The following is a 10110-nucleotide window of genomic DNA, read 5'->3' as shown; positions in this document are numbered from 1 at the left end:
ATATATAATTATGTTTTACATATATAAAATATATTTAAATATATAATTCATATAAATATAAATCATATATATTATAACACATAATATATAAATATATTTATATATTATAAATGTATAATATACAATATATATTTATATATTATATATGTTTGTATAATATACACTATATATTTATATATTATATATGTTTATATAATATATAATATATTAAATTATATTATATATAATTTGTTAAATATAAATTATATTATAATATATAATATTATATATTAAATATATAATATATGTTTATATGTATGTAATGGAATACTACCCAGCCATAAAAAAGAAACAAAAATGTGTTCTTTACAGCCTTTGCGATAACACAGATGCAGTTGGAGGCCATCATCCTTAGCAAATTAATGCAGGAACAGAAATCCAAATACAGCATGTTCTCACTTAAAGTTGGGAACCAAATATTGGTACTCATGGACATAAAGATGGCAACAGTTGACACTGGGACTACTGGGGGAGAAGAGAGTGCAGCAAGGTTTGAAAAACTCACTATTGGATACTATGCTCACTATCTGGGTGACAGGATCAATAGCACCCCAAACCTCACCCTCACACAATCTACTCAGTTAATTGTGTACATGTACACTCAAATATAAAATAAAAGTTAGAATTTTTTTAAAAGTAGTTTATAATAAAATAGACAATAACTTGATTGACAGAGAAATGCAAATGTTATTTATTAGACTGTGGAGGGTAGATGGTGGGAAGTAGAAGGAGAAGGAGGAGGAGGAGGAAAAAGGGAAAAAGAAATAGGAGAAGGAAGAGAAAGAGTATGGTGTACTTGTAAAGTTTAATCTGTTAGCAGTTAGAAGTTTTGATGAGAGACGAAGCGGGCTGATTGGAAGGCTATAGTAATGCCACAGATTCCAGGTAACAAAGAGCATATAGTGATGGTGTAAAAGAAATGGTGGGTAAAATCAAGCATGTGATACCAAAGGAACTTCATTTTTTAAAGTCATAAACTAGTATTTTTTTAGCACATCTTAGGTCCCAAGATATTGAGATGAGAACCAAAGGGCAAAGCATTTTTTTCCTCCCAAATAGATGATTAGCTAAACCCACAAAAAAGACTTTTTGCTAAGATTGGATGGTAATTTTAGCAAATGTTGGGCAAGGAAAACTGAGAAGACAAAGGTTATTGTGAGACTCTGAAACTAAATGTCTAAACTACCATTATTAGGAAAAGAATGGTAAGTAGGAAAAGCATATTTGGCCAGAAATAGTGACTTTTGCTTTAGACAAGTTGGTTTGCATATTTGGACTAGCTTTTAAAATTTCAATCTAGAATTTTAAAGAAAGTTGGAAAAAGGAATGACTTCTCTACTTGATCTTATCCTGAAATATTGAGGCCACTGAGGCCTTTTAGTCAATTTCCTTGTCTAGCTGTCTATACTGTGTGGATTACTTCTCTCATTTCTACATAAATTGATGTTTAAGATCTGTTTATTATTTCTGTCATCTTCTGAACTCCTATGAGTATAATATTTGGTTACATCTATTTAGTAACTGCTATCCATCAGCCATCTGCTTTTTTACATAATTTATATAATCTTGGTACTTATACAATCTCCCAAATTCCTTTATATGTTTTATTTATAATTAGGTAGCAATATAAATTTTATTTTATTATGTTTTCCAGAGTGCAAGAGAAGATGCTGACACCACGGCCTTACCTAACAAAATGTCTAAGTTGGTGTGCTTTTAATAGGCCTCTCTCTCCCAGATAATGCCAACAGACACGCTTCTCTATGATTATTGTTAATTATGCATATAAGGATTACTGTGAGTAGGAGAACTCTAAATAAAAGTAACTATTTGATGAAGCAGTTGTTTCATGCTTACCTCTAGCACAAATCAAAGTACCATTCAAATATAAAAATTAAAGCAAAGATACTTGTTCTTAAGCTGGAAGAGCTTTCTTCATTTAAAAAAAATGTAAGTTAGGAAAATATTTGTTGCTTATGAAAACCTAAACAATCATTACTAATATATAATGTTTTAAAATATTTTAAAGAAAATAATGAGATTATATTAAATTTTTGTAATGCTTTACGGCCCCACTCCCTATTGCATGAAGAGACTGTGAAGTACTTTTCAAAAGCTCAAATAACCTTGATTTTAGAGAATCATCGAGTGTCATAACTGTCTCATTAGGCAAACTATTCACTCACTGGTTGATTGTCATTGCTTTAGGGAGATAGAAATTATTCTTTGTCTCTTTTGATTGCAATGTTCAATATAATTATCCTGAATTGAGAAACAAGTTAAAAAAAAAAAAAAAGAAGATGATGTAATTATCTCTGATGTCTCCTTTCCAAGTATAACAATAAAGATACCTCTACGAATAATCTATCTAACTTTAACTTTGCCTGGCTGATAAATGTGGAATCTAGACAGGAGATTATGAAAAACTCTGTTGTTTTTGACAAATAGCAGTGAATGGTTTGGATGTGTGTGACTTAACTAGAGGAAGAATGTATCTAGGTTTCTATATAATATGAATATTTTATTTTTGCGTTGTGTTTTTAAATCATTACATTCTAGAGAGAATGTAAGTAATCTCATTTATTAGATTCCATTCCACTTTTCATATTTGAGCCAAATTTAATATATGTCAAAACTGGTAGTTCTGAAAAAAGTTAGTTTCAACATCTTCAAAATGTGATGCTCTGTTAGGTACATATGCTTAAGAATTATATCATTTTGCAAATTGGGTTATGTAATACTTCTCTTTTTACCTGATAATTTTTCTTCTTCTTAAATTCACTTTGAAATTAATACAGCTACTCTAACTTCCTGTTAAGTAGTGTTGACATACTCCATCCTTTCCTCTGAACTATTTGAATCTTTATATTTAAAATTAGTTTCTGATAGAAAACGTATAGTTGATATATATATATATATATATAGTTTCTGATTAAAAACATCTTTTTTAATTTAGTTTAACAATCTGTGTGTTTTAAGTGGTGTATTTAGACTATTCACATGTATAATGATTATTTATATAACTGAATTTATATATGTGTACTTTCAATTGTCTCCTATTTGTCGGACTTGTTCTTTGTTTCTTTTTAAGCTCACTTTTTCTGCCTTTTCTTATTTGAGGATTTTATGTAATTTCATCTATCTATCTATCTATCTTTTAGTAGTTGTCTATAGTTTACAATATTTATTTTTAATTAATCTTAGGCAACCCATAAATAACACTGTACCATTCATGTATAGGGAAATACCTTACAGTGAGAAATAAAATAAAGTTCTAAGCCCATCAAACCACACAACTGACTAAAACAGAACCTCTCTTGGCCAGCAGGGCCCCAGAGAAATCTTAAAGACTGAGTTCCTGGCAATGACAGGATAAAAAGTTGGACATGCTTCATTATGTTCATTACTTATTAACCTTTAACCGGAATTCTTTCCTAAAGAGTAAGCAGAAACCAGCTCTGGAAAACAACAACAACAAAAAATGAATGCCTCATTTCTTTATTACCTTTAGGCAATCATCTGAGGTTGCGACTAGACTCCCTCCATGCAGTTCCAGTGTGATGGCTCATTAGTTTCACAATGCGTTCCTTGCTATTAATAAAAACTGAGCATCACCTTGAGACTAGTTTTGACCAACTCAAAGTGGAAGATCTGCAGTGAGGGTTATGTGTCCTGTGCTTCACCTTTGATATAGGAGGGCTGAAACTCCACCCTAAGATCATGCTATAGCTGCAGTTTGTTGACCATGTGACCCATAAAGAGGCATGAAACTCAATTGTGCATGTGCATGTCTCTTCTTTCATAAATATTCATGACTTCTCTCAGAGCTTATTAAATACATATATTTGGCCATCCCACTCAGCATAAAATCCTGTTTTTTCTTTCCCGCACTGGAAGTGCTTGCTCTGGACTTCTACTAGAGGCTACACTTCCCAGCTTGCAGAGTGGCTAGCTTGCAGGGTACAATTCTTTAAGAGAAATAAAGCTCTCCTTTCCAATTCTATAAATTTTTTGATTCCTCAATTGACAAGAGCATTCCCAAATATTCCCTCCTCTTCCTAATTACATTGTTATTATTCATTGTACCTGTCCATACACTATAATCCAAATCCAACACCTTTTTACTATTATTTCTCCTTCATTTTGAAGGATAATTTTCCTGTATGAAGCTCTCAATGTTGACATTTTTCCTTTCAATACTTCAAATGTTTCACTCCATTCTATTTTGTTTGCACAGTTTCTAATAAGAAGTTGGCTATGATTCTTATTTTTGTTCTCCTATAGGTAATATGGTTCATCCTATCTGACTTTTTTCAAGATTTTTATCTTTGTCTTATGTGTTCTAAAGGTCAAATATGATATGTCTAGGTATGATTTTTTAAAAATGTATTCTGCTGAGGGCTTTCTAAGCTTCCTGGATCTATGGTTTTGTGCCTGTCATTAAGTTTTGAAAGTTCATGACCATCGTTACTTTCTTTCATCATATGAAATTTGACTTGTTCATGTGTTAATCATTTTATATCATCCCAGGGTTCTTGGATGCTCTTTGCTGATTTATTTTTCTCTTTGCATTTAAGTTTCAGAAGTTTCTATTGGCTTTTCTTTAGGTTGTTTCTTCTGTCACTAGTGTAAAATCTACTGATGAGGCCATCAAAGCCAAAGAAAGCCAAAGCCAAACAAAGCCATTCTTTTTTTTTCTTTTTTTTCTTTTTTTTTTTTTTGAGATGGAGTCTCGCTCTGTCACCCAGGCTGGAGTGCAGTGGCACGATCTCAGCTCACTGCAAGCTCCGCTTCCTGGGTTCACGCCATTCTCCTGCCTCAGCCTTCCGAGCAGCTGGTACTACAGGCACCCGCCACCACGCCAGGCTAACTTTTTTGTATCTTTAGTAGACGAGGTTTCACTGTGTTAGCCAGGATGGTCTCCATCTCCTGACCTTGTGATCTGCCCGCCTCAGCCTCCCAAAGTGCTGGGATTACAGACGTCAACCACCGCACCCGGCCAAAGCCATTGTTAATATCATTTACAATTTTTTTTTAAATTTCTGAGATTAATTTTTAAATTCGTTCTTAGAATTTTTATCCCTTTTCTTATGCTATCCACCTGTTCTTTTGTATTTTCTGCTTTTTTCCCGGTAGAGTCCTTAAAATAATGATATAGTGATTTGAAATTCCCTGTTTTACGATTTCAAAAATTACATCATACCTGATTTGGCTTTAATAATTACTTTGTCTCTTTAGGCTGTGTTTTCACTTCTGTTTTGACGTGGTTTGCAATATTTTGTTGAAAACTGGACACATTGTAGTGGGTGATAGAAACCAAGGTACGTCGATCACTAGTAGGAAGATTTATGTTAGTCAGGCTAGGAATTGGACTGTGTTGCATATTTTCTGTAACTTATAAGTGTGAGACATTTAAAATTTCCCTAGTATCTTTGTTTTGTCTTCAGTCTTGACTTTGGGCTTTGCTTAAGACTTCTCAGAGAGAGTCTGCGTCTTGCAGCTATTTAGGTTACAACCCTCTATTACACTAGAGCTCTGTCGGTGTGGTGGCATATTGCAGGGACGGGGGAAATTCTATAATATTATAATTAAATCTGTCTTTTAATGGACCTCTTCTTTGGGGCTTTCTTTCACAAGTGTGTCTTCAAAGGTAGTGGTCTCCCCCTGCCAACACCTTATTCCTTTCACAGGGTGCTGTGTCCCCAGTCTATTTCCTTAAAATTCAGACCACCATGGACTGTTTTTATTTCTTTCCTCACCCCTGTAGGTTAGACAGTAAGACTGGAGGAGCTTGTAGTGGGTAAATGGCCTTATGGCAAAGTGCCTCTGCCTGGATATTAAGACTGTGTTATGGAGGAGACTCAAGATGTATTTCACAGTAATTGCTCTTCCTGCCCACCTGTCAGAACCATGAGGGGGCATTTATCAGATATTGTTTATGAGAACCAGTGGAGATTCCTGGAGTTAAACCCATGAAAGTATGGACCTGCTGCCAACATTACCTCTCCAGGAGTTTCTTGCTCTTACATGAGTCCACACTCTGCCCTAGTCATTCATCAAAATTATCATTTAAGTGTTTTTACCAGTTTGTGTCTCCAACAACTTCTGCTCCAGGAAGCACGTTTAGAATGTGTCTTTCTGGGTTCACTTCACTCCAGATCCTAGGGTGGTGGTTTGTTTTGTGCCCTCAGTTCTCTGGTAGGTTCAAGAAAATTCTTTGAATTTCACATTTTATTTTTGTAAGTATGAGAATGATAAATTTCAAGCTCATTTCATGTTAGAGCCGAAACTGGAAATATGCCATGCTTCCTGCAACTCTAGAGATTTATATATGAGCCAATTAACCTGTAAAAAATGATAGCAGTCTCTTGAAAACTAACCAATATAAAAACAAAGAAAGTGATGAAGAACAACCTAGTTACATGTGTTATTTATATAGAAAAAAAGTTTAGGAGCACTTGCTGTGTTATACCAACTTTATTCTGGACGATATATTTGATAATTTTATAACTAAGAGAAAGCATGAAATACTTATGCACATGGAATCTGTAGTGATATGTATTCCAAAGCTATCCTTTATTATTTACATGATTTCAAGTTAAATTTGTTTTCCCACTTTACAGTTTTCGTTGTTTCACTCAATATTAAAAATTTAGTACCTGCAGAAAAGGTGCAATATTTTGATGTGTGCAAATTTGTAAAAAGTGTTTATCACTGAATTACCATTTTTCAATTTTCTAAAATAAGTGTACACTTTACATTTTTCATAACCATATAATTACATATTTAAAGTACATTTAAAATTGATGTTATAAACTATGCCAACTTTTTTGATATTTCTTATGTGTAGCCAAGCTAATGCTGGTGGTTTCATCTTCCAAACTTTACCCCCACTTACCTAACTGACATACAAATAGCACTTTTATAACAACAAATTCTTTTGGTACCCTCTATTGCAGGTTATGATAACTTTCGGTATGGCTATTGCCATTGAAATGAAAATATAAGAGAGGAAATTCTGAAACTTTTTAGGGAAAGAATGGTAATCCTTTTCTTTGTACATCACAATTAATAGTGAAAATTAAAAGTGGGCTTTGTCTAAGATCCTACTTATGAATAATGGAAGTAATGATTATCAGCATAATTTTTTTAACATCTTAAAATGTTTTAGACATTATTCAAATCATGATACAAGTGACATTACCTCATTATGTCTATACTATCTTGTTTTGAGTAAAGGTACATTTATAAACCCCATTTTTCATATGAGGAAATTGACACACAGGAAAACACATAGCTAGTGGTAGGCATCAGGTATAGAAAATACATCTTGAGATTTTGCTCTATTAACCAGTCTACTACACCACCTCTGGTGAGCACCAACAGGAAAAAAAAATGGGCAATACATTATACCCACCTTTGAGAAGGGACTAAATTTGAAACTTTTAGATGTGAACATGGTAGAGTATGGAGTAAGGAAAACATAAATTCTAAAGAGTTAATTTTAGGAGACAAATAGAGGTTTGGAATCATGAAAACTGAAAATTATTCTTCTCTAAAGTCTTTGTGACAAACAAGATGTGAAAGATACAGAACTGAAGTGTTTTAGCTATCTACTGCTGAATCATAAAGAATAACAAACTTAGTAGCTTAGACAAAAACAAGTCATTATTTTTCACAATTCTGAGGACTAACTTTGTTTCTCTACTTCATATATTATTGACTTGGGAGTAGCAGTGTCTGAATGATCCAAAATGGACTGGCAGGCCATTTCTGACTGGCAGTTAGTGCTGGTTATCATCTGGGGGGTCAGGGAGCAATATTAGCCAGAGAGGCTTGTTTTTGTCTCCGGTTGGCCTTTCCAGGTGGCTTGGGATTTTTCCATTTTTGGCATGGTTTCTCATTTCAATGGGTAGGTTAAAAACAACCTCACATTAGTGGCTTAAAACAACAGTCTTAGTAATTGGCTTACAATTCTAAAATTTAGATAAAGACTAGTGGGAGAAATTCATCTTTGTTCCAGGTTGCTGGAGGATCCACTTCAAAAGAGCCTTACTCAGAAGTCTAGCAAATTAGCGCTGTCACCCGGGGCTGAAACAAGAGCCTCAGTTCTCCTTCAAGGAGCTTCTCTGTGTGGTGAGTTTGAATTTGGACAGGCAGAACAGTGTTTCTGGGTAGTCACCTATTTACACGGCAACTGACTGCCCCCGTCTTCAAAAGCAAAACTGCAAGACATCCTTAAAGTCTTTGACAAAATGTGTGTTCAATGTCCTTGTTCAATTATGTTGGATTATCTTCTTATTTATGAGGAATAAGTGTGTTTCACACAGATTAGTTTTCAAATCAATGTTTTAACAATATTCTTCCCAGTCTCTGGCTTGTGATTTCTTGTCTTTTTCATTGTTTTTTTTTTTTTTTTTTTTAATATTCTTGAATTATAATTAACATAATAAACTGTATAATTTAAATTGACATGTGAATTCACCTGTGAAATCATCATCACAATCAAGAATATGAATATATTCATCCCCTCTCCACTTTCTTCATCATGTCATTCCTGTGCTTCCCCTCCCAAGGCAGTCACTGATCTTTCTCTGTCCCTATAGTTTCTGTTGCTTTTTCATGATCATGTTTTTTCTTTTTACTAATATGTTCAAATAAATTACTTTTTTAATTGCTAAATTAACCTTGCATTCCTGAGAAAAACACCAATGGGTCATGTTGTATTATATCTTTTTTTTTTTTTAATATGTTGCTGGATTTGAATTTTTAATTTAAAAAAATGTTCACACATATTCTTGAAGAACATGCTTCATAGCATTTTTCTTATATTTGCCTGTTTAAAATATTGAGGTAATTCAGCCCTTTAAGAAGTGTTCCCATCTCTTCTAATTTCCGAAAGCGTTTATGCAGAATTATTTTATATCTTCCACAAATGTTTAGTGGAATTTAGTATTAAAGGCTTCTGGGCCAGGAATTTACTTTGTGGGGATATGATTAGCTATGGGTATTTCAAATTGTGCATTTAACTGAAGCTTTTGGAAAAACTTGAATAAAATAATTTATAATATTCTCTTATTATCATTTTAATATCTGTTGGTTTTAAAATGATAAATCTCCCTTAGTTCTGATATTAGTAATTTATATATTTTTTCTAATCAATATGGATAGATCATCAATTTCATTATTCTTTAAAAATTGGAATATGAGTTTATCAATGTATGTGCTATTTTTAAATATTTTATTGATTATTAATATGATTACTAATATTTATTACTTTCATCTTTTTGTTTATTTTGAAGTTTAATTAGTTCTTTTTTGTTCTTAAGGTAGAAAATATGAATATTAATTTGAAAACTTTTTTATTTTGCAATATTTGCCTTAAATGTTTTGCTTTTTCCTCTCAGCACTCATTAGGTGAATAAACAATATTCACTATACCTATAGAGTGGAATACCACCCAGCATCCTCTCACATACAAAGAAAGAACAAATTGCTGATATACACAAAAGTCCATCAATCTCAAAAATCGTCATGGTAGGTAACTGGTAGAAATCAGACTTAAACTATTTCGTGATTGAATTTATAGAAAATATGCCGAAGGAAACAGATATATGTTTATCTGGGATCAGGGTTGAGAGTGAGGAGGATTAGTTTTTGAGTTCTTTTTGTTTTTGGCTATTGTATACTCCTTTATGCTACTATAAATACTCAAATATATATAATCATTCAAGTGTAAATAGAAATAGTATATGGCTATTATATACTACGATGAACATCTAAGTACCAGATTGTTTGTAGGTACATTTTTACTTTAGAGTAGAAGCCTAGAAATGTAACTTGGGTCATATATTAAGGATGTATTTAACTTTAGGAAAAACTCTCAAACTGTTTTCAATTTAACAGCACTATTTTACTTTCCCATTGGCAATGCATAGAGTCTACATTGAAAACCCTATCCTTGTTTGTCTTTTCAAATAAAGCTATTTTGAGTGTGTACTGATATGCCAAAGTAGATTTAACTTGCAGTTTTCTAATAACAAATGACAGTTACATATTTTTATGAGCTTA

At 32.8% G+C, this 10110-nt stretch overlaps 1 long non-coding RNA gene across 1 annotated transcript in view; it reads left to right on the top strand.

The window, feature by feature from the left end:
* The first annotated feature begins 9443 nt into the window (after nt 1-9443).
* LOC126947875 (uncharacterized) overlaps nt 9444-10110 on the top strand; it is a 38813-nt gene continuing 38146 nt past the window's right edge. Inside the window, exon 1 of the long non-coding RNA XR_007723235.1 lies at nt 9444-9576. This is a non-coding gene — a long non-coding RNA (uncharacterized LOC126947875). The remainder of the gene's footprint in view (nt 9577-10110) is intronic.

This window comes from Macaca thibetana, chromosome 2 (genome assembly GCF_024542745.1).
Source record: "Macaca thibetana thibetana isolate TM-01 chromosome 2, ASM2454274v1, whole genome shotgun sequence".
Classification (NCBI taxonomy): Eukaryota; Metazoa; Chordata; class Mammalia; order Primates; family Cercopithecidae; genus Macaca; species Macaca thibetana.
This window is presented reverse-complemented; position numbering and strand designations above follow the sequence as displayed.